At 47.1% G+C, this 26,322-nt stretch overlaps 1 protein-coding gene across 1 annotated transcript in view; it reads left to right on the forward strand.

Annotated features, from left to right (window-relative positions):
* Positions 1-26,322, forward strand: part of nr6a1b (nuclear receptor subfamily 6, group A, member 1b) — a 102,156-nt gene that overhangs the window by 59,995 nt on the left and 15,839 nt on the right. The window lies entirely within an intron of this gene.

Consider the following 26,322-nt stretch of genomic DNA (forward strand, 5'->3'; position numbering starts at 1 on the left):
TTGCTCACTATCCCTCGCTCCCTGCCTGCTTACCATCACAGCCAAGTCTTATTTTTCATGCCTCGGTGATTCCCCATGACCCCCTTCCTTCCTTCCTGCCGGCCTGCCTGTCCCCTCCCTCCCCTCCTCTCTGTCTTCCCCCTCTCACTCCATCACACACATGCAGGCGTGCACACATTCACAATGTTGCATGCATGCCTCAAAACAGGCAAGCATCAAAGTCCTTGCACGAAATGGCCTGTGTGTGTCTCAGGTGTATTCTCTGGGGGCTTTGGCATGTTTGTGTCCCTGCTGTTCTGTCACTCACCTGGGCTGGATGCTGGGTCCGAGCCAGAGGCTGCTACCAAGAACTGTCCTTCATCTCTCCCTCTACTCCTCTCCTCTCCGCTTCTCTCCGCTCCTCTCCGCTCCTCTCTGCTCCTCTCTCTGCTCCTCTGCTCCTCTCTGCTCCTCTCTGCTCCTCTCTGCTCCTCCTCCTCCTCTCTGCTCCTCTCTGCTCCTCTCCTCTCCTCTCCTCTCCTCTCTGCTCCTCTCCTCTCCGCTCCTCTCTGCTCCTCTCTGCTCCTCTCCTCTCCTCCTCCTCTCCTCTCCTCCTCTCCTCTCTGCTCTCTCTGCTCCTCCTCTCCGCTCCTCTCCTCTCTGCTCCTCTCTGCTCCTCTCTGCTCTCTCTGCTCCTCTCTGCTCCTCCTCTGCTCCTCTGCTCCTCTCTGCTCCGCTCCTCTCCGCCTCCTCCTCCGCCTCCTCCTCCGCTTTCTCTTCTCCTGTTCCTCTCTGCTCCTTCCTCCCTCCTCTGTTCTCTCCTCTCCTTCTCCTCTCCTCTGTCTCTTCCTCTGCTCCTTCCCTTCCTCCTTCCTCATCTCTCTCTTTTCGCCGACGATGCCGACGCCCATTTTTTCATTTTATTTTTCATTTTATTTCCCCATGATTTTCCATTTTGTTTTTGAATTATGAGCTCATTTTCCATGATCCTGAGCCCATTCCAGCCGATGTTACAGCCGTGTGTGTGTGTGTGTGTTTGTGCGAGTGTGTTTGTGTGAGCGAGTGTGTGTGTGTGTGTGTGTGTGAGCCAGTGTGCGTGTATGTTGGCAGGTTTGTATGTGTGTATGTGTGCAGTGCATATGGATCTGTGTGTTAGAATGTATAGCCATCTGTTCAAGTCTTCATCAGTCAGGCGAATCCGATGTGTTATGGAATGCACATGCATCTTTTATGATATACCTGAGAGTACATTAAAGTAGCAATCAAAAACTAGCAATCGCACTACTAAAATGACATACAAAACCTCAATGTGCACTGACAAAAGGCTTGCTAGCACAGTAACTCAGGTCTTCTGGTGGTGATGTACGTATTTAGCAATGCCGAGCTCTGAAACCTTTTTTATTTTTATTTTTTTTTGCTGGGTGGTACCAGCTGGACCACAGCACTTCAGACCAAGCCTATGTGGCTCGTTGGATTGACTGCTGTGGTCATGGGACTAAGCAATACTAGCTGCCTCCATAAACCATGCCTTGAAATGTCACACATTGTTGTGTACGGTCTCTTCCATGTCTGAGTTGGTCTCTCCATCGTGTTTCTTTGCTATGCTGCTCCTGGCTTATCCAGTTAGTTTGACAGTTAGAGCAAATGCTGTCTGTCTGTTGTCCAACTGTCTAACCAGGCTAATGCTTGTTAGTAAGATTTGAATGGTGGGTGGATGGTGTGTGTGCGTGTGTGCGTGCGTGTGTGTGTGTGTGTGTGTGTGTGTTGGGGGGGGCATGTGCAGCAGCAGTCAGCTGTGTGTGTCCAGCCTCTTGTCTTTTCTCCTCTCCTCTCTTCTCCTCTCTTCTCTCCTCCTCTCTCCTCCTCCTCTCTTCTCCTCTCTTCTCCTCTCCTCTCCTCTCCTCCGTGATGGGGTGTTGCAGGGCGCTGGAGCGCTCTAATGCAGCCCCATTTGAACACAGCCAGAACACAGACCCACGCCAAACCCTGAGGATCTATACCTCAGATACTCCTCATCCACAGATCACCACAGATATCGCTCTCTCCCTTTTTTATCTCTCTTATGTTCTCTCTCTCTGTCCCCCTCTTCATATCCTAATTTCCCTCTTCCTCTCTGCATTCCCCCTCTCGGCTATAATCCTTCCACCCACACATTTGCAGAGAATTAAGCCGCACAAAGATTTTTTCTACACATGTTACAGGGCGGGAGTCAAATAGAAGTTGGCATTAAGTGACTCTTTAAGTGCTGCTAGGTGAGGTGAATGGTGGGGTGCATGGACCTGTGTTGGACAGGTCTGCATGAGGTGTGCTGTGTTACTCCAGTGCCGATGTGTCATGTAGCGGAGTGTCAATTTAGTGAGGAAGTGGTGGGAGTGAGCCGGGTCCCTGATGACTGAGGCGCTTAAAGGCCTTTTGTTTGGAGTAGGAAGTGCCAGGTGACAGAGGGAGCGCCTTTTGACTCCTCTAATCCCAAATTAAATGTTAGAATGTTCTCTCTATCTACTACATACACACCATACACAACTAAAGCCATACATACTCTACGTTAAAGAGTTTGTCCACATAGAATGCCAAAAGGCTCTCCTTAGAAACCCACTAATGTGTTCATTCACATTATGGCAAGATGCACATTACGGAGCCCCTTGCCGACTCTTTGAAGGGTCAGGCCGACAGGCCGAAGTTTGGATGGGTCTACTCGGGGTTGTGTATTTTCACTGCTGCCTGTGTTTGCTTCTCCATGTGGTGCGGAGCAAATAAGAAGCCAGCGATGGCAGTGAGATCTGTGGCAGCCATGGATAAATACATTGGCGTACTCGGCCCAGCCCCCTTTAGTCTTCAGGAACGGTGTGCGACGCAGCCTCTATCACTTCAAACAAACCAGGCTTGAAATTTCAATTTTAATAAATACATAAATAATGACTCGGTGCTCAGGGACCTGTGTCCTTCCTCAAGGCAAAACGTGCTGCCGAGTTTCCACCGCAAAATTTGATTAAAGGTGAGCGGATGGCCAAAAAACGCAAGAGAGAGAGACTAAAAGCTTGACATTGAGGAGTTTGAGCGCATAGATGTGGAAAGAAGCTTGTTTATTTTTTATTGTTCATTGATTGCTGTTTTCTGTGCTTCAGACCTATTTGCTAATCATACTGTATGTAGGCTATGGAATTTCGTCAGTATTCATTTGAAATGGATGTATGCTATTCAACACACTAAAGTGGTACCTTGGCCCTTATGCTCAGTGACTCCAGTGTGCAGTCTGTGCCTAGCTGGCATATGTTCACATATTTCTTGGCATTCGCGGGTTTATGTTTGTGTTCCTGTTTTTACATATGTGACATGGGAGTGTGGGGGGCCGGGGGGAGTTAGGTGCAGCACATGACGCGGCTCCACGGAGGGTGAGGGGTGGTGGGGGGCATGATGGTGGTGAGAGGGAGGCACAGAGACCTTCGCTGCCATCTGTCTCGGAGGTTGCCATGTGTATCTGTCTGCCACCTCCGTGTGCCCTGGGAGGCTGAGGGGGATGGGAGGCTCCTGCAGGCCAGCATCTGTGCCTCCGCCTGCAGCCAGTGGGGGTGGGGTTAGGGGGAGATGGGACACGGGGGTGTGGCGAGGAGTGGGGTGGGGGTTAGGGGGGGATGGGGTGGGGGGTGGGGTTGGGGTGGGGGTTAGGGGGGGGATGGGGGTGGGGGTTGGGGGTTAGGGGGGAGATAGGGTGGGGTGGGGCTGGATAGGGTGGGGTGGGCACTGCTGCTGCTGCTGCTGCTGCTGCTGGGCTGCAGGTGTAAGGGCTTGGTCCCCTGAGCCACACTGAAGGTCCACAGTTAGTGACAGCCGACACACACGCACAAATGCTCTCTCTCCCTCTGACACACAAATGCACACACATACTTTCTCTCTCACATGCACATGCACATGCACATACACATGCACATACACATACACATGCATTCAAGCACATATATATACTAGCAGTAAAGTTTCAAATGCACACGGGAACACACACAATTAAATCAGACATACACAATCACATTGTACCATATGTGGCAGACATATTTGCATACATCACTGGCACATGCACACAGACATGCATAGTCTGCAACAAACAGATATGACCAGACTTCCCACTTGGAGAAGGAGGCGGCGTTCGCTTCCTCCATTATGGGGACCACAAGAACACAGTCTGCTCTCTCCAGATCTCCACAGTTTTCTCACGACAGCCAAGCAAACGGCTGTGATTACAGCCCATGTGTGACTCATGTGGCCCAGTGCGGGCCAGACTGTGGCCCAGTGTGGGGCAGGCTGCGGGCCAGTTGAGGCCCAGTGCGGGCCAGTTGAGGGCCAGAGCTGAGATTTGGGGGGCTGTTGCTGTGGAATGTTGGTGTGAGCCGTCATATGGAATCGGCTCTGTGTCTTCATGTGTAAGTGGTTGTTTCTCAGCCGCGTCAGGAGCAGTCGACAGGATTGGAAGGCTGGGTTTTGATATCATGATGAGTCAGCCCCTTACCTCGTACTTTCTCTCCCTCCCTCTCTCTCTCTCTTTGATCCCCTACCTCCTGCTCCAAAACAAGCCCTCAAATGATTTGCTTTTCCCATCACTCAGTGCCTTCTGGTTCATGTGTCCCCAGGCATTAACTGACTAATGATTTCTCTTTTCCCCCCTTCCAGATGGACTAAAGGAGCACCATTTAGGTAAGAGCCTGTTTATTCTCTGTGTATGTCCTTCCTGAGGTAAATGTAATTTCTGAGAGTTGGGAGATGCATGAGTGTGACAGACTGTTATCCGTGGCTGTTGTAGGGACAGTGCACTACAAGGCCTTTCTGTGCACCCTGTCTGGCTGCAGGCACTCTGCAATTATGCACACAGTTCACTGGGCTGCAGTGTGCCCACAAACTCCCCGGGGTGTGCAGACGCGCACATACATATGCACGGACACGCACACACACACACACACGCACACACACACACACACACACACACACACACACACACACACACACACACACAGACACACACACGGACACACACAGATTTGTAAATGAACATATAAAGGCGCATTAACTTGACATATGTTTAGAAGGTCTTTTCAATGAATTATGCAGACTTTCACCCAAAATCTCATCAAGTCAAAAATCAAGAAGTCTGAATAGACATCGCAGTACATTGCTGGACACTTGCGCTATCTTGTATCTAACCACCGTGTAGACTAGACGTAGCGTTCATAACCCCGTGTTGACGTCGCGTCGCTCACCACTCTTCAGCAGTCCGAGACATGGGAGGAGAAGAGCTTAGGTGGGGGAGCGGGAGGGTTGGACTGGCCAGGCTGTGATTAGGAGGTTCCTCCGCCCTGATAATAGGGTGGTGTGGTGCCGCTTCCTGCTCACGCTGCTGCAAAACCCACTAAACCGTCGCCTCCGCCAGACCCCAACATATCATTACTGCTCCTCTGCCCAAGCACGACCTGCGTCCATCCTCCCAGCGGACAGCTCCGCACTGTCCAGGGGCCATCAGGAAGTCAGAGTACAGGAGGGGCCTCATACACAGGCTCCTACTGCTTATCGCCATCACAACACAACTTTGTGGGGAGACTCATCTGAGGAATAGTGTACTGCTAATCAACACTTTCAGCAGGCGATTCATGATGACAGAAAGACACACATACATACATACATACATACATACATACATACACACACACACACACACACACACACACACACACACACACACACACACACACACACACACACACACAGTTCCACTTCCAGCCAACCCTGCTGTTTAAATCATATGACCCACAGTAAGACCTCAGTGCAAAGCCTAACTTGAAAGGCCACTATAGAAGGTAAGACTTAACCTTCTGTTCCTCTCCGAAATGTGCTTCAGGAGCTGGGGACCAATCCTCCTGCAGGGGTCTTCAGAAAGGAGCCCAATAAAAAACCCTGACTCTTTTAAATCCACACTTAATAACTCGCTGTCATGACATCATAATGCATAATCATGAGCTCATGGAGCTTCTGCCAATCACGCACAACCCCCAGATGGCTGTAGTGACACAATGTTTCACTCACGCATCACATTTGCATGGGCACTTTTTTTTTCGCCTTTTTGAGCACGTTATTGGCCATGTGTGGGTGCATGTGGGTTTTTGTGTGTGTGTGTGTGTGTGTGTGTACACATCACTCTAATGCGGAGTGATTTAGAAGGTGCAGGCGCGGAGGTTGAGAAGGAAGAAGAGGGGGCCGCGTTTAAACGGGTTAGGGAGCGGAGTTAATTTGTGGCGATTAGAGTAAGCTCCCCGTGCGGCGGGGGAGCGGACAGCCCGCGTGCTGCTAGCGCCGTTTGACATCGGGATTAATTTGACTGGAGATTACCGCGCGCCGCGCGCTGACAGCCATTTTACACTCGTGGCAAATTTGTGGCGCTGCAGCAAAAAAAAAAAAAGGGAAAAGGGGAGAAAAATGTGCTCACTGCTCTCCAGGAATCCATAGCATGTTTGGAATGAGGTGTATGTTTCAAACGGGAGCATTCTTCTGCCCCTCTCGGTTCCCTCGAGAGAAGAAAAGGGTCGAACAGGGTGGGGGTGGGGCAGAGATGAAGGGGTACCAGGGCTACAGCGGCTGAGGCCTCCACAAATGAGCTTACCATTGATTTTAGCTTCATTGATTCAGATGATTTACTGTACTTCATCTGTTCAGTCTTTTTTGTTAAAGACATCTGTTTTAAGTTTTGGAGAAGATATTCTTTTCTGTGTATACTACATGATTCATAATGTATAGATCACAAGAAAAAATGTCAGGGTAGTGTTCCTGAACTGGCCTTGCAGTTAATGTGAAAAAATGAATGATGAAGGATGATCAGTTTAGCATGTTTCCCTGGGAGTGAAGTCAGCCAACAGATGGCATCACCATAGAACCCTTTTCTCCCCAGTAGAATTGAATACGAAAAGTGTCAATATGTCTGCGACACTGCTGTATAAGTATTACGCAGAGGTATCATCAAGCCATAAATCATGCTTTAATAAAAAGCTTGCCAAGTTTTCTTCTTTTTTTTAATCTTTTTCTTAAATATATTCAGATATTTATATATATATACAGTCCAGACATGAAGAAGAGCAGAATAACACTTTGGCAGACATTGTTGAGAATTTCAGAATTTATACCGGTTACCTTTTAAATGCCGTCTGTAAGCAGAGTGCAGTCATGTAGCCACTCTGTGCTACGACTTATTCCTGCATGACACCTCTGTGTTTGAAGCCAAACATGGATTAATGCACACAACACCTCTTTTTGTCATTTCCAAATCATGGTGCCCGGTGTGGGACTGGGATGACGTCCGGCGCGTCTCTGTCAGACCATGGGAGTCCGTGTGGGTTTAGGATGCCACACTATGACATCGCCGCGATCGTCCACGCTAACGTTAGCGCTTGCGCAAGCCACAATCCCCCCAAGAATAGAAGGAGTTTAGTAGGCCGACATTGTGTAAGCAAGGGTGGTGTGTGTGTGTGTGTGTGTGTGTGTGGGGGGAGGGGGGTGGATGGTGGGGGTTAGTACTGCATGAATAAAATAACGTGGGCATCTTCCCAGCAAAATGTGTTTTGTCAAAAAGAGAAGTGGAGCAGGAGAATGGGGCAGCAGTGAGCTCGGCCTGCCTGTTATTTCTGCAGGCACTGAGCTCGCCAACCACTAATGCAATGTGACAGTTCTGGAGCAAGAAGAGGAGGGTAGAGGAGAGAGAGAGGGAGAAAGAGAATAGAGGGATGAGAGAGAGAAAGAGAGGGAGAGAGACAGCGAGAGAGGAGGAGGGGAGGAGGTGACAAACAGCACAGGGAGGAGAGTGGAAGTGACAAAAGGAGGGAGTGACAGAGGATGGGTCTGAAGGAAGAGGTAAGAGGGAAGCTCCTGAAAGCAGAGCATAGGAACATGCCATAGCACACGGAGACACACGGAGAGGAGCAGTGCAGAGGAATGGTCTGCGTGTGAGTCATATGATGAGGTCGTCCCGCTGATGAATGTGTGTGTGTGTGTGTGTGTGTGTTTTGGTACAGTCTGGCCTGACATTAGAGGGTCCATCCCCAGGCTGTTCCTGACCATCTGTGGTGAATCTGCACAGAAAATTCAAAGCCGTCGTACCTAGCCATAACAGCATGTCATTCAAATGCAGAATTGAAATATGAATATTTTTTAAAAGAGAGTATATAAAAGAGGAGTGTATGAAATAGTAATGGTGATATAAGGGCTTGAATATTTTATGGGGTGGTTGAAATCTGCCTGGCTGTAATGCTGGCTGGATTGGAGCTGCATATTCTCCCGTCGAGCCCCCAGGAGAGGCAGTGAGGTGGAACCTGTCTGTTTGAGGGGCCGCTGCTTCTGTCGGGGTTAAAGAGCCCCTCACACATGGGCACACCTATCACACGCCTGCACAGCTACACGCGCACACACACACACACACACTCTCGCACTCCCACACTGGCATTTTCCTGTTTTTATGCTAATTATACATTTTTGCACGTTTTATACATTTTTGCAAGTGCACGTGATTGGGCTAACATTGTTTTGTTAACTTCAGTATTGCAACAGATGTTATTTATCGTCACCACATCACAATGTTATGTTCCTTACAGTCTATGCTAATGGATATTTATTTCTAAAATACTGGGGGGAAAAACACAGCATATATTGGAATTGACTACCTATAACATAATGAAGTGGCATTAGATTTCAGTTGTGTTGAATTCAGGCATCCAGTTGCTTATGACACACATACATGCAGAACAAGAAAAACATTCACAATGTTGTAAGGGTGGAGATGCAATTGAGAGATGATAATCTATCTATCTACTATCTATCAATATATTCTCTATCTACCTACTATCTATCTATCTACTTGCACTGATTCATACTTTTAAAACATTTAAATGGAAACATACTACAGGAACCAGGCTGAATAGGCCTACATTATGTTTGCATGTTCAGTGTCTGTCTGGCTATGTATTTGTCATGTTCACGTTCATGAGTCATGGATAGTGTTTTTGTGTTCAAAAGTGTGAAGAACTGAGACTGTCATTTTTCTTGCACTGTTTTTGCATGTACAAGACCAGATATTATCTTCTGAAGAAGAGAAGAGGATAGTGAGCCAGAGAGAGAGAGAGAGAGAGAGAGAGAAAAAGACAGTCTGTTCCCCTCTGTCTGAAACCTGTCATTATGAACTTGGCAGTGTTTGAGAAAAAAGGAGAGACTTGGTGGGGTGTCTGGTGTCTAAAAATAAAGGAGCTGTAGAAAATGGCTCTTTTCTCCACCACACGGGCCACAAATAACAAATAGGAACGCGCCTGCAGCCCCAGGGTCCCTCCCCTGGAAGGAATGTCAGGGTAGGGTGGTCTGGGCGGCAAGGCAGGGTCCCCACATACCGCTGTGGCTTTTGTGTAACCCTCTCTCTCTCTCCCTCCCCCTCTCTCTCCTTCTCCCTCCCTTCTCTCCTTCTCCCTCCCTTCTCTCTCCCTCTCTCTGTCTTGCTTGTGACTTTGTCTCTGTGCCCATGTCTCCAGAGAATAAAACCTCTTTGCTTGTTGATGCATGTCCGGGAGATGAGGGTTTGTTCCTTGCACAGTGGCTTAACAGTAGCAGTAGCCGCGGTGGCTTACTGTGTTCTATTCCTGTGATCCGTGATGGATGTGTTTGCCTGGTCCCTATCTACACATATGAAAGTCATCATCTTGCGCTCCATGGGCTGCAGTCATTTGCCTCCTACAGCACTGTGCTTATAATCATGGCAGCCAAAACACACTCTAAGTAATGAAGCATTCGGTTTTCAGAGTTTTTTCCCCCCCTCCCATTTCCTTCCTCCTTGTGTCGGCTTCTAATGATGAGAATTCCGTAATTCACAGGGTCCGGTGTACATTCGCTTTTCGCCAAATAAACCTGATATGCTCACTTCCTGTCCGCCTCTCTCCCAGTGGCACGTTAATGAAGGGCAGCGGAGGATGGATTATGGAAATGAGCTTTTGCAGCAGGCCCCTGAGATGCTCTCCCCTGAGGAAATTGTGTTAATTATGGAAAAAATGAGGATTAAAAAAAGAATCCCTCATAATATTCAAAGAGCGCGATGTGACCTTGTTTGTTGGGGTGGAAGTAATCTGCCCTATTTATTTCCCTGGCTCTTTTCCTCATGTGTGAGGTTTTGTTTTTGCCTGACATCACGTTAGCGCCCCGTGCTAATGGCTGCGTTCTCTCGGGCAGGAGGAGGGGGCAGTTGGGGTTTTTTGTCCGGAGCGCAGGGGTCCTGGTGGTGTCGGCATGTCTCCCCCTGCTGGGAGAGTTGAAGTACTGCAGCTCAGTGCTGTGCTTGTGCGGAGAAGGCTCCCCCCCCCCACCCCTGCCTCTCCCTCACACGCTCAGGAGAATAATTCTTTTTGTTTTCTGACCCCGTGTTTCTCCGTATCTCCTTTCCTTTCTCTCCTAACTTCCTTTCTCTCTCTTCCTTTATTCTCGCTGGCTCTGTCACACAGACAGACACCTTGCGAACACACGGTGGAGGTCTCTCTGTTTAACCTCTCTTTAGAGATGCGAGTCTCCCACGTCAGTAGCAAATGGAAACATCCCGTCGCTTTCTCATGCAATTTATGAGTCTCTGAGAGTGCCTAGCATAATGACACATTTCCTGCATATACTCCCATGTACACGGACCATTCACAATCTTCTCACTGCAGAACAACAATGGAAGTGATGTGTGCTTGATTACGAGTTTACGAATTTATTGGGTATTTGTGTGGTTAAGCTGGCATATTTGTGGTACAATGTAATAAATGTAAACTTCAGTTTAGGTGGAGAAAGTTTTTGATTGTTTGTGCTTGTGTGTGTATGTGTGTGTTTGTGCGTGTGTGTGTGTGCGCGCGCGCGTGCACTTTCATGTCCTTGTGCGCTTGTGATTGCGTGTGTGTGTGTGTATGCATGATGGATGTAAACAGAGGGAGTGTGCTCCTCGGTGTTCTGGTTGGGTGGTTGGTGAGTAAATCCCATTCTCAGTAGCGCAGAGAGGAAACTGATGGAGCCAGACTAATTACACTAAAGTATAATTAGTCCTGTTTTAAAGGCGGCATTGCTCCCTCACAGGCAGGCCAAGGAGGTCGGGGACATTTTAGTCAACCAGAGAAGGAGAGAGCAAGATTGTGTTTAAACCATGATACTTTCCAGTAGTTGCTATCCACATGGAAGGTTTATTGCCTTTTAACAGTTATTTTTGGAGTGCTGTTAAGATTCTGCTGCTGGACTGAATTTGTGAAGAAAGTGATAGAATCAGAGCCTAAAGGAAATTCCCTTTAGAGTGCACTTCTTTGAGACGGACTTCAGGAGTCCGAACGTGTTCTAATTGTGTTGCCACATTGTGTTACAGTTCAAGTCGGTGCTGTGCTGTGAGGTAAGAGAGCAGAGAGCAGCGTGGCCGAGTCCCCCACCCCCATCCCCCAAAACATACTGAGCCATCAGCCATCAGCCACAGCAGCAGACTCCCACAGGGACCTCCCAAACACACACCAACAAACACACACAAACAAACACATGCATAGGCTACACACACTAACCCACACCAGCACACTCCACACTAACACACACACAAGCACACACTCAAACACATGCTAGCAAACTCGTATCAGGACACTCACATGAACACACAACACATTTATTTGAACACAAGCACATTTTACACACACACACACACACTGAGAAATATGCAAAAGCACATTCACAGGAACAGCTGATTCACACAGACCTACACTAGCACACTCACATCATCACTCTACACCACATATTATGCATCCTCTCTGACACAGAGATCATTATTCAAATAAACAGAGAGACAAATACTACAGATACGCACTAACAAAAGCGCACACACATGCACATGAAATCTCCTACAAACATAAGTTATACACACATCACGTCTTACCATTAGTTGCTTAGGTTTGTACTGTGTTTTTATACAGATTAGCTTGAAGCAGAAACACTGTTTTGGAAAGCACAAAGATGCAGTCTGAGTTCACACACAAGCACATAGTAGTTTGTGCTGCCGTGTTGGGCTTTTTCCACTTTCATGCTGTGTTTTTCATACTTTGTGAATATCCAGGGGCAGCTGTGGTCTACTGGTTAGGGGTTCGGGCTTGTAACCGAAGGGTGGCTGGTTCGATCCCCGACCCAGTAGGAAAAATGTGGTGGTGTGCAAGTGGTTGAGCACTGCTCTTCCATGCCCACATCCACGGCTGAAGTGCCCTTGAGCAAGGCACCTAACCCCTCACTGCTCTCCGAGCGCCGCTGTAGCATGGCAGCTCAGTGCTCCGGGCTAGTGTGTGCTTCACCTCACTGTGTGTTCACTGTGTGCTCTGTGTGTGCTCTGTGTGTGCTCTGTGTGTTCACTAATTCATGGATGGGATAAATGCAGAGACCAAATACCTTGTATGCGCAAGTATACTTGGCCTATAAACCTGATTTACATTTTACATTTACATCTCTTTATCATTCTTAACCCTTTCAAATGAATGGTGAATCAATACAAACTCTTCCTCTATCCCCAAGCCTATACATAGCCCTACTGCATGGTCTTTTTAGCCACTGGAAAAGGATGTGAATCCTCGCCACAAAATACTCTCGATAATAATAATACTAGCGCAGTGCCCTTTCAAACACGGCATTTCTGTGATATGATAGGGAAAAACATAATTCCAGCTAAGCATTCAATAATGAAAACTGAATATTATATTATAATGTATTTGCCTATAATTAATGTGCAACGATGTGACTCAAAAACAGTCTTTGGAAGCATAAGTGACATGTCGCTCTGTCTGCCACTCGTTGTCTAGCTGTGTGGCATTCTGAAACGTTTGGGACTATTAGCCTATTGCTCGTTTCAACTTGGGACCTTGCAGTCGGAATTGTCGTTTGTTTTTGTTGTATTCATTTGTTTAAGTCTCAAGTCCAAAGTAGCCTGGGTTATTCAAAGTGTCAGTTTATTGCATATCATTTAAAGGTTTGTGGGGTGATGTGTTTGTTGGGCTAATATCTGTCCTCATCAGATGTGGCTGAGGACTGGGCTGCCTAAGGGAGAGCCTCAGCGCACGACTATACAACTCCTCTGTTGGGCTTGACACTCTTATTTTTATGGCTGCAGCTTGATGGACAGCTGCGCCAATTTATTTTTAAAAATATCTCGAGACTCTGTGTCTCTCTCAAACAAACCACACACACACACACACACACACACACACACACAGATACCAGAATATCTACCTTGTCATTTGTGCAGAGCAAATTGGAAAAACAGTGAAGGAATACATTGCACTAATATTTTTTCCAAAAGAATGAAATCTTGTTCTCCAAAAAATCCATGGTGGTGAAGACACACACACACACACACACACACACACACAAAAGCCAATGCTTTATTTAATTCCACAGAGACATAATGGCAGAATTGTACACACACACACACACACACACTAATGAAACACCTGGTGTGTGTAGGCTTGGACAGTAATAAGGATCTGAGGCTTGTGTTTGTCCTGTTTAACAAGCCTGTGCTGAGGATCAATGCAGCTGATCAGTTTGCCTTAGGCCATCTCACTGTGTAGCCCGCCCAGCTTAATTCTGTACAAACATGCCAAGGCCAGAGATATTGATCACATTTATGTGTTTGCACACATGTACCGAAACACACACCTCCATAGTCAGTCAACACACACACACACACACACACACAGACACACAGACTCCATACCTCCTCCTTCAACTCTTCTGCTTCATCTTTTTTTTGTTTATCTCCTCTCTCGATTTTATTCCTTTTTCACCCTGGTTTTACTCTCCCCCTTTCTGCACAATCCCACATGCACACAACCTCTCGTGATCTCTCTGGCTGTGATGTGCATTGCACTGCTCTTCTCAAAGCACTGCTGGGACCACATGTGGCTTTTGTGATGAAGACAAGTGTGTTGCATAGCAAAACTTCAGTCTAAAATGGCACTCCGCTTGACATCGCTCACAGCTGATGGAAGATAACAGGGCCATATTTGGCACAAGAAGACACACACACACACACACACACACACACACACACACACACACACACACACACATCAATGACACCCTTGTAAGCTTAAAATGGCTGCAGTTATCACTTTCAAGGTCAGATCAGTCATCGCCGGAGCCGGTTATATTTCCTTTGGGTGGATCAGGGGCCACCCATGTCAAGGGTCAAGTGTGACCTAAAGACGGCTCTGTCGGAGTGATTGTTGATGGTACATCGCTAGTGATGAGGCTGGATCTCCCACGATCACATGCCCTGACTTTTTTAAGTCTGAGTGGATGCTGTTATTGACCACCCACTCTTCTTCACTGTTTAGCACAAAACTAGTCTGTTGATCACAGTACGACAAACTTCACCCTGTTGCATCAAGTCCATTCCTCCTCACTCCTGTTTTATTCTGGGTCTAGGTCCTTTCCTATTGGTCCAGCATGGTGTCACGTGGTCCCATTTGATGATGATGGCAATGTTATTGAATGCTGTTGAGAAAAAACCTTTGTTCACAGAAAATGGCTATTTCTTTTTTTCTTTGTGTTTTTTAAGAATAGTCCCACTTTAAGTGGAAGCTTTTGCTTACTGTTTACAATCAGTCCATCTATTGCTATCGAATGTCGACAATCTGCCAGCAATGACTGTGGGGAAACGCAACAGTTTACTTTGTTACAACTTAAAGAACTTGACCTGAATTATTAACCATGTGATCAGGTTTTATTTATATACATCCAAATATGGTCATGTTTGTGTATGTCGATATGGTTCGATACAACAGATATGGGAACTGGAGCTGATGCATTGAAAAAATTTTTTTGACAAAAAACATTTTTTTGACAATGCCTGCAGTACCTTGCCAAACCACTTTATGTATGTGTTCATACATATTTAAACATGGAAAAGGTGCCTTAGTGTCCAACAAATGAATGGTCATCTCACTTAACCCCTTTTCCTGCTTTCAAGCGCCACAGATGATGATGACCACAGCGCTCTCTCTTTTGCCTTTCTCTCTTCTGCCGAGCGCCCACGTGGATGTTTTTGCCTCTGCTCAGCGCCATTACCCAAATGAGCCCTCACAAGGCCATTAGCACCTGGAGCCCCGGCGGCCGCACACACACGTGTGTGTGTGGGGGATGGATGCACAGGGAGCCACTAATGAGACGATTTGTTGACGTCACTGTTTGTTGCCAGTTGGGAAGAGTGCTAATCCCTGAGCACACAACCATCCTGTAAAGCCAAGGGTTTTTGGGTGTGTGTGTGTGTGGGGGGGGGGGGGTGGTATCCTAGCGGGGGAGGAGGTTGAAAGAGGGAAGAGAGGAGCCAGAGAGAGAGGGAGGGGGCACACAAGGGGGGAAGAGGGGTAATTTGGGTGGAGCATTGTTTGAAAGGCTCAGAGAAAAATAGGGGCAGTTAAATTGAGATAACTAGCCTCTCCCCCTTCTGCCCCTTTCCTCCTCACGCCACCCGCCCAATGAGCTGCGACCTCAAGCCAAGCCATGACCCCTGGGCTAGAGTCCAGCAGTCACATGACCCGCCTGTAAACCGACCTAAAGGGGCCGTCCTCTTCACAAGACCAGGGGTGAGAATAGGTGAGAGAAGCTACTGGGAGAGATCGAGAGTGGATGAATGAGAAAGAGAGAGAGACTCAATGAGACAGACAACAGTGGCAAACAAGAGAGTGATAGTTTGAGTTGGTAGTAGACAGAGGAAGACATTTTGTTTGATAGAAGAGTGGAGAGGAGAGTCATGAAGCTTTGGGTTTCCCACTGGATGCAGCATTTGTAGTTGATTCTCAGGCCCACCAAAACAGAGTGGATGGTTGCCAGGTGACTCTCTGGCAGGCTAGGACCAGCATGAGATGGATACATGGGATGGTAAGAAACCTTGCATGGGAAATGTATCTGTGTGTGTGTGTGTGTGTGTGTTTTGAAGGAAAGAGTGAGTACATGCATATGTGTGTGTTTGTGATTATAGAAGAATTTGAAGGGGTATGTGGGTGGGGGTTTAGCAATTCCTCTTCCTCAAGCTACATTCCATTTGAGTTGATTATGGGAAGGATGGGATTTAGGCTCGTAGGGTGAATCTAAAGCCACATTTGTACAGCACTACTCATCATGAGGAGGCCTGGTTTGCATGGAGAATCACTGGACTAATTAACCACAGAGACGTGTGTTCTCAAGGCTTTAATTAGATGACTTCAGGCTGATGAGATATGAGGGGCTCTGAATGAGAAGCTTACTCCTCTCTTTCTCTCTCTCTCTCTCTTTCTCTCTCTCTGAGGCTACATGTGCCAGTCAGTTTGAAGGAAGCTCCAGCTTTTGGCCTTGAAGAGAGATTACTCAATCAGCATTACAGGCGCAAGACTAGGGGCAGAAGTTGTCAAATATGAATTTAATTCATTACCAAAATATCAAGCCTGATTTATTTCCTAAATGTTTATGTAAAGAGTGTTTTTTTCCCCCCTTTCTTCTCTTTATGATATGTGATGCTCTAGTTTAAATGGCACATGTGGTGATCTGAATAGGAAGAGCATTGCTCTGTAATTGCTGTACTTTTTGGAGTGATTTGAAATGATGAAATGGCAAAGCGATTTACTTGTTGATTTTGTGTGTGTGTGTGAGCACATGTACACACTGGCAGCCGTTTGTCTCTTTTAATCACGTCAAGGATGTAATCGCCTGTGTGAGATAGAGAGAGAGATAGATAGAGGAAGAGAGAGGGGGTAAAAACGAGTGGGAAACATGGAGGTTTATTTGCGGTCTGTGTCTGCTGGGGCCCATCTGGAAAAGGTTTTTGTCTGCTGGCAGCAGTGTTTATGTGCTGCCGTGGGGGTCGGGGTGCTCCTGCCGAGCACTGTAAAATCCCCCGGGGCTTATTGAGACCCACAGCTGGGCCAAATCTCCACGCCGGGGACCCCTCTCCGGGCAGCCTCTCCCTCCCCACTCATCTGCAGCCAGAGCCAGGCGAGGCCGAGGCCAGACCCAAACACACACGCACACCCACACCACTTGGCTCCTCTCGGCCCCGTCCCAGAATCCCACCATTCCCCTGTAAGAACGGAACCCCAGCCCAGTCTACGCTGTGGTCAGCCCTGGACGGTCCCTCTGTCATTTCTGTGGTTGTTATTGTGTGTGCGGTTCGGGCTGGTTTGGGTTGTTCTGCTTCCTGTTGTTATGGGCGCTGCTGAGGACTTTGTTTTGCACTGTGTTGGGGTTTGGCCTAGAAAGTCTCCCCTTCTCATCTACTCATCTAAACAAACCCACACGAACATACCAGACCAGGCGTCACTAGAACAACTTGAATGAAGGGATTGCCCAATATGCATGACTGGTCCCCACTATTTCCTGTCTTCGTAAAAAAGGGGGGTTAGAGTGTTGGGAATCTGGTTACTCCTCTAAAGTTGTCCTGTATTGATACTCAATCTTTTGTTGGGGAAATATTTGGGGGGTTTTGCATTCCCCCAGTTTCGAGGTCGACATTCTTTTGACTGACTCATGGAGTTGCTGCATAGTTTGGCTGTGCTCTGTTAGTTTTTATGTAAATGGAAAACCATGTGTGCTCATCTCTCAAAGAGGGCCTGCCGCTGTGCTGTGAAGCAGCCGTTTAGCAAGACAGTGTTGAGTCGCCTTTCAATCAGCCAGCCCCCGCCGGCCCCACACCCCCTCCTCTGCACTCCTCTCTGGTCAGCACCTCAGCTGCCTTTCTTATGCATGCGGCCCAGTGTTAATTTTGAAATCCTGCTCTGCAAAGGTGCAAATGAGGGAGGGAGGAGGGGAGGGAGGGAGGAGTGGAGGGGAGCTTGCCTCATCCCCCTTCCAACTGTAGCAGGACTTACAAATCTGATCCCCATCTATTACATTTTCCTCTAACAATCTGATCCAGGGATCCAGTGAATGGGCAAAGATCATTCTTCTTGTTGGAAAAAGCTGCTGCTAGACCATCGACTTGGCTGACTTATCTTGACCGCTGCTTGGCTTAGCCGCTCCTCCACCTCCACCTTCTCCTCCACCCCCCCGTTCTCATTCTGGGTCATGTGTGCTCCACAGCTGCCTGATAACCTTTTGCAGCAGCAGCCAACATGAGGGCCTTTGTCTCAGCTGATAAAGGGTTAATTCAATGTAAGCCTTTCATTTTAATCCTCTCTCCTGTGTGTGTGTGTGTGTAGGGGAAGGTAGCTAGAGATGTACTTTTTTGTGTGTGTGCTTGAGGCTGTGTGAAGATCAATATCCATGAAAAGAAACGGGAAGCACAGTTTCACTGTAATTCATCACATATTAAAGCGCTTTGATAAGTGAGGCTGCTTTCATCTGGCCACCGCTGCTATCTATCTATAGTTTCCCCTCCTGTAGCCGAACTACTGGCAACTCCATCACTTCTCCTCTGACCCACACTTCTGAATCAGAGAGAGGCTTTATTTTATGAGAGAGAGAGAAAGAAAGAGAGAAGAGCTTCAGTGCAGCCCCACCCCTCCCCCTCTGTTCTCACACCCTCCCCCCCTCACAAACACACCACCACCTTCACCAGCATCTGTCATCATCACACTAAAACAAAGGGACTGGCTTGGGACACATTAACTGGCTTGTTTTCTGGCTGCCAACTTATGAAAGCTTGTCATTTGGACAATTAAACATTTTGTCTGTACAGATGTTATGTAACCACTGTTAACACTGGATAATACAGTATAGTGCTACTTTGCCATTGAGTAATCATCGACCTTTTGCTAGTACATTTAGCTTGAGTGGTTGTACTCTGTTGTTCCTAATGAGCTGGAGAAGTGGGACCTCATTTGAAAATGAGCCCTTGCTGATAGACTAAATGAAGGCGTGGCAGTCACTCTGAACCTCCTGGCTCTTTATCTCCCCTGCGGAGAAGCCCTGGGAATGTCAGGATCAGGAATGCCAGGAAATAATGCCTCACTGTCTCTGCCGCATCTTCAAGGACACACACTCATGCCAGAGAGAGAGAACCCTCAGTGGGAATTCCGGGGTTGGAATGCAAGGTGTAGAATCTGCTTTGCCATAAGTGGTTACAAGACCCAGGGATCAATTGAGCTCCCTGTCATGTTTGGTTAGTTTTTGGTGATGCCCACTTTGCCCTCTACTTATTCAGTTAGCATTGATCATGTGGCCGCAGGTTCAGGTCAGAGGTTGCCAGGGGGTCAACATGCAGTTTGGATGAGCGTGCGGTAGAAAACAGCATTAAATGGAGCATCCTGCCTTCCAGTACACAGTGCAAACTCTGTACAGCCTGACTATGCATAGATTGCACCTTCCCTGAGATCGGAATAGAATCCAAATCCAAATAAATAAATATTGTTTTTTAATTCTTTACAAATTCTCAGAAGCAGAAAGAAAAGCCTCTGTTCAACATTGCAACATTGGTTTGTACCCATGAGAATACTCTTAATGTACTTATTACTCAGAGATGATAGCAGTCCTAAACGCACAGATTGTGTTGTGCGCTATACGTCTCTGAAGTGCTAATCTGCCACAGCGCATCTATGGCCTCTGCATCATTAACACGTTTGGAGCCGTTTGGAGCTTGGGCATAATCAGTTAAAGCTAATGACACGGGCGCTAATGTCTTAATAAGATATGGCTTACGGCAGGGGCCAGTCGATGCACTGAGCCCTATAATCCAATACAGCGCGCTCGGAGACGGGAGGGAATGAGGTCCTTTTGTGTGGCATCTCTGGGCGAGGGCCTTCGGAGATCACCAGCTAAGGGATTAAGACGAGAGCCACAGCCGCTCCCGAGGAAGACCCAGCTTATACGCTGGAGATGAAAGCGAGCGGATTGACGTCCAACTATTCTGACCTTCAGGAGAGTGCGTGTAGCGAACTCTAGAGCCTTACAGTTTTGACTCTTGTAGGAGTGTGGCAGGGTTGTGTGATGTGCTTTTTATCTGATGCATTGAGGGAGACTGAGCAGATCGCCCTCTGGTAGAGGGATGGAAAGGTCTTGGCACGTGTTTGAGTGAGACTCTCAGCTTTGCATCATTGACTCTCTATGTGTGACATTTAAAATAGTGCAGAGGGTAAAAGAATGTCATGGTTGTAGCCTACATCTGCCATGACATTTTAGTGTAAAGTCAGAGCGCTTGAATTTAATTTAAGATGACGTAGTGTTAGCCCTTTATATCTGTATAATTGTGTCTGTTAAAATCTCATGATATCTTTTTTTTTGGTCAATTTGTCAAATGCATGTTATCGAGCTGCCACTTTGTTCCCGGGCTGGGCTCATGTAAAAGTGTGATTGGTCCGCACTAAACTGGATAAACTTTGATTTATTGATTCTCCTGAGCGGTGGTGTACTATTGGCGAATCTGTCCCCTTAACAGCCGTTCCCAGGTCAGCAAAACGGGGCATGCCGCACCAAATGCGGAACCCCTTCATTGAGCCGCTTTTAAAATGCCTGAGTTGCATTTCCTGATTGCTTTAAAGTTTGGTATGGCACCCAGGCTGACCCCGGCGGAACACAATGTGGCCCTTTTAATGGGCTCAGGGGGAGGGGGCTCCGGGCAGGGGCTGTAAAACGCCCCTGGAGTTCAAGATGAGGTTGAGTGCTGGCCAGGGCATTGTGGCTCCTCGCACACTGGACCACAGCTCAGTGATTTAACACAGCTGTCACAAGACCTTACCATGACCCTGTTCTCTCTCTCTTTCTCTCTCTCACTCTCTCTCTCTCTCTCTCTCTCTCTCTCTCTCTCTCTCCACCTCCTCTCTCCCTCTACACACACGAGCCTTACACAAGGCCCAAAACCACTCACAGAGTGCAGTGTAATGATATGTTCCCATGTGGACATTCTGACGTCACAGTTGGTTGTGTGTAATTTGTTAGATGGGATCGTGCGTGCAATGCGATGCCCTGAAAGCACACCAAACTAGAGATGGTAATGTTGTGGTGTGGTGTGTGGTGTGGCTGAGGGCGGGGGAGCAGGAATGGGCTCACTGATTTGTGGTCAGTGTGAAACATTCATCACAGAAAGGTAACATGGTGGCCATTTGTTAGACTACGAATGAGAGGGAAAGGGTGGTAGACACAGAGCTCTGCAGAATTTTATATGTTGTTAAATGTATTTATTTGCTGTAAATGTATATTTCAAGTTCATTTGAGTTCTAAATAAGCTTTTACCAGTGCAGTAGTTTGACTACTATTATTACACCAGTATTACATGTATTTTGCAAAGCTCTTTTGTAACTCACTTACCTTACCTTTATGAGTTGGTCAATTATACAACATAATGATTAACATTTTAATTAGTAGGAAAACATTCAAAATCGGTCTTTGTTAATAGTTAACCATTTGCACCCCGGGGCTGGGAGTGGAGGAGGTGTCCTGCTGGACGGAAGCGATGGACATGGGGGAGCCCTGGGGGCTCGCTACTTTTCGGATGTGAGGGGGTGACCGGCGGGATTTACTAAACAAAAAAACAAGTCAATGGAGTCAGTCATGTCATCAAAACGGTGCGGCTGCCTTGCAAGCACAGGCGCTGGCGGATCCATTGTTCAGAGCCATTGAAATCCTGCCTGCTAACCTACACACACAGGCAGGAGAGAGGAAAAGCTATTTAGGTATTTGCTATTGGAAAGGCGAGCTCGCATCAATGGGCATGTGTGCTGCAAGCAAGTGATAGTGTTGAAAAATGAATTCTTTACCTCCAAAAGCTTAATGAACACAGAGAGAGAGAACCCTCAGTGGGAATTCCGGGGTTGGAATGCAAGGTGTAGTGTAGAGAGTGCAGCTACAGAGCTGAATGAGCCTTTTGGTATTTGCCGTAAATGTTTGATGTGTGATACACTGGTTTCGCCTGACTGTTGGTGCATGTTTGAAAAACCTGTTGCTAATACACAATAGCTTTCAAACATTTATTTTCTTCCAAAGGCTCGTAGCTTGTTGCAGAGTAACTGGGAAAGCATTTGGCATGAGTGTCTTATATGTGAGTAATAGTCTGGTAGCCTCATGGTGAGGTGTTGGTGTGTGTTAGTGAAATTTCAGCTGTTGTTGCTACCTCCTTTCCCCTGTCATTGATAGATATTGGTTTGTTAATCTCCCCTGAAGGTATCAGTAAAGGTCAGTGACCACAGTGCCTATTTGACCTCCCCCTTCCTGCCCTCACACACCTCACGTAGAATTAAACCTGGAGCTGCTGTGGTCCATCTGCATGTGAAAAGCTGTGCTGGGTTTTTCCCTGTTCTCCCCAGCGGATCTTTGGCAGGGTCTTACTTCTACCAGTGCCCAGTCTGCAATCCTCATGACGATGTGTTTTTGTGCTGGAGCACAATGCATCGCCCAGTCCCTCCTCTCCAGGCCCCTTTCAGAGCCGGCGCGTCATCCCTCCACTCTCACCATCCTGTTCACTCGCTCTTTGTGGAGGTCTCACCCCTCCTTTTTTTCGGGGAAATGGAGTGAGGTGATTAGACGCTGATTTGGGACAATGGAGTAGTGTGAGGGTAACCTTGGCACACGACCTGGCCCACATTTTAGCACCATTATTCCCTCCCTCTTGGCCACCTCAAGTGTTTTAATTTACCTCCAGGGTTTTTTTTTTTTCTTCTTCAATGGCCAGAGGAAAGCGGTTCAAGGATGAGCCATGTCCACCGAGGCAAGTCTTTTTTTTTTTATTTCATTCACAGCTCAGCGGTATCTAAATCTTCAAGGGTTGGTCCGGCTTAATGTACATTTTCGGCCATGTTGAAGTTAAGGTTCAACTGCCCTGATGAGCTCATTTGTGCTGCCTTTACCTTTGGAACTGTGGTGCAATTGTGGGCTGAAATGTCATGACATCCAGGAAGTGACACAACACCACATTTCCATTTCCAGGCACGGTTGAGTTCACCCCAAACACCAACACAAAGACCGACCAGTGGTAAGATCCATGTGCAGCACGTTATACATGGGGACGTTTTCTCTCAATATTGAGTTTCAGCTCGACACTGTAGAACGTGGCTGTTCCATCTTCTGCTAAACTGATATATGGTGTTTTGAAGCACACTTAAACACGTTTTTTTTTTTTTTTTCCAATCCGTTTTTTCACCACCAAGGTCATAGGAATGTCTCAGAGAAACATTTCAATGTAGATCGATCATTATTAAGGGCACCTGTTAGCTACCATTGAACAGAAGAATACACATGGATGTTTCTGTGTTGGTAAGCTGAATGTTAGGTGTCCATATTGGTGTAGGCAGGAAGTGGAGAACTCCTTGACCCTCCCCAGCATTATGGTGCTTAGGTTGGACTGCAGTGGGATCCCAGTAGTGTCGTGAACATCAGAGCGGAGCTCCCAGCTTCATCTCTATCCCCACACCCTAAGCACACACACACAACTGCACATACGCACAACTACACGCACACACACAACTGCACAAACGCACAACTACACTACACACACACACACACACACACACACAACTGCACATACGCACAACTACACATACACACAACTACACACATGCACGCCACACACACACACACACACACACACACAAAACTGCACATACGTACAACTACACACATGCACGCACACACACACACACCTACATACATGCACATGTGCGTACACACACCCTACCCCTACAACCCCCCCCCCCCCCACACACACACACACACACACACGTCCGGGGTGATGAGCTGAGCTGGGCTTAGCTTGGCCTGTAGAGACCAAGTCCATCCTCTGGCCCATTTAGCTGCTCACTGACCTGCAAGGCCGAAACACGGAAGACATAGTGCTGTCTGAATCATCGGAGAGTTTAGCACCATCCCCCTCATCCCTTTTATTCCTCTCCAACTGTGCTCATCCCTCTCTCTCTCTCTCTCCTGCTCTCCCTGCTTCTCTCTCTCTCCATCCCTTCCTCCCTCCCTCCCTCCTTCTCCCTCATGGAATATAGGGAAAGGGTCAAAATGTTGCAGGGGTGAGAAACTACATGACGAAGATGATGATGATGATGATGATGGTTGTGATAATGATGATGCTGGTGCTCATGTGGGTGGATGGAAGATTTTTCTAATTCTGTCTGAGAACAGAGGCGCAAGGCCCGGGCTTAATTCCCCCACTCCTGCCTGGAGGATTTAGACGCCAGAGGAAGGTTGGGGGGATTATGTCATTTAAGAATTCACACTGCTCCTATTTCCAACGCTTTGAGCCGCTTCATCTCCCCAAAGAGTGTGGACCAGTGTGGAGGGTGATTAAGATGGGAACCACACACACACACACACACACACACACACACACACACACAATTGGCATCAGAGGAATTGTCATACATGTGCTCTAAATATAGTTCCTTTGAAGACTGCAGTAATTGGTATGCATGGTATTCATCCTCTTCAGCAACCGTTCATTCATTTATTTGCATCACCCAAGTCTACAGCTCTGCTCACAGGGTGCATCTAAACCTATGAGTGGATTTTCAGTCAAGATCAATGGAAACAACTGAAATTACAAAATGGGAAAAGAGGCAAATATAATTGCGTTCAATAAGCATGTCATCAACAAAAACAGTTTGTTTTCATTGTGCTGAATAAATTCCTAAAGCACTGCTGTGCATATTGAAAATGTGATATGCAGCGTAGTCTAAAAAATGTAGCCTCACAGAGAGCTGGGGGAGAGGCTCCATGGTCCGTACCCCAAGTGCCCATAGGGACCCGGCTTCCAATCCGATCTGTGATCACCCCCCCACCCCCCACCCCAATAAATAAATAAAAAATAGGCTACAAATGCTGAAGTATACTGTTTTGGATACTGTTGCTTGCAAAAGTATCCAACCCCTGCAAACCGTTTTCTTGTTTAGAAAAGGTATCTAGGCTTATTCCCCAGTCAGTATTGAGTATTTTCATTGTGAAAATGTATTCTTTAGCACATTTCTGAAGGCTAAATATGTTGCCTGCGTGCTAAAATAAAAATAAATAAATAACAAATACGGAATATACAAGTACAACAAAATACCATATAGCCTGGCCTTGAGGGTCAGTCTTGCTACATCAAAGTAAATCACCACTTTAAGCCCCTGACAAGGCTCCAAATATCATTACACGTCTGCTACAATGGAGAGGGTCCCTGCAGCTAAACCAAAGGAGTTTTACCTCCGCTACCTAAGTAGAGGGGGTTGAAGTACCTTTTTTAAAATGTAATATGGTAATACATTTCAAAGGTGTTGAATACTTTTGCAACCCACTGTACATACAGACACACAGGTCTAAATTTTACTTAATTTCTTATTTATTTTTGACTACCAAATCCCACCCTTTAAAGGACCTGTGAAAATATCAAGTTAATGAGGTCAAATATAATTTAATGTGTGCCAGAATGTGCTAGACTGATAAAATAATCTCCTGCACTGACTTAGTACCACAGGTAGCCCATCTACTTCAGTGAGGGGAATAGTTATCCACAAACTGCACATGCACACACCAGTGTCCTACATCACCAGATTATCCAGGACTGATGGGGGGAAATGGAGAGGATGGAGAGGTGCTTTAACAGCAGGAGTGAAACAAGGCTCTCGGCAGCCATCTTGTCCTGGTTACAGGACCCATGTTGGCACGGATCTGGAGCTGCCAAATACTCGCTGTGCGAACCACGGATGCCAATCCGAGCGCTTGGCAGGGGTCTGGCTGACGTGCGGCCCGTTCTGCTTGGCTGTAGCAGCTTCTGAGCGAATTGTCAAACTTTAAAAGTAGGTTGGAGCAAGTTAGATTCTCTTGGCAGGCAGCATAGACAGGTATGGTTGTGTGTTTATTCATGATGAAACCTCAAGCATGCTGTTCCTTTCCACGTTTAGAAGTACATTTACAGTGTTTTATTTTAGTGACCTTTTCCCTGATTGAGCCAGTTAACACCAGCTGGATGTTATCACAATCAAGTGCTTTGCATTTTTGCTCATGTAGCTAGAGTCGCTGCATATGTGTGTATATAGTAGCATCAACACCACCCCAGCCCATGCATACTGTATGTGTATATAGTACCATAACCACCACCCCAGCCCATGCATATAGTATACCACCACCCCAGCCCATGCATATGTGTATATAGCAGCATCACCACCACCCCAGCCCATGCCTTCAGAGTGTCTTCTCCATTCTCCTACTTCCACTGTGCTAAGTAGCCAAGCCTCTACCTGCTACCTAGTGGCTATGATACCCTGACCACTCAAGTGTGCTTTAAAATGCCCTTAATTAAAGCAAGGCCTGAACATTGGGACCAGCCCTGTAGCACCTGCAGCCATCACATGGAGCTGATGGTGCACAGACACATGGAGAGAGACCCTTCCGCAGCATGATTTGCCCCACTCA

Source organism: Alosa alosa, chromosome 12, assembly GCF_017589495.1.
Source record: "Alosa alosa isolate M-15738 ecotype Scorff River chromosome 12, AALO_Geno_1.1, whole genome shotgun sequence".
Lineage (NCBI taxonomy): Eukaryota > Metazoa > Chordata > Actinopteri > Clupeiformes > Clupeidae > Alosa > Alosa alosa.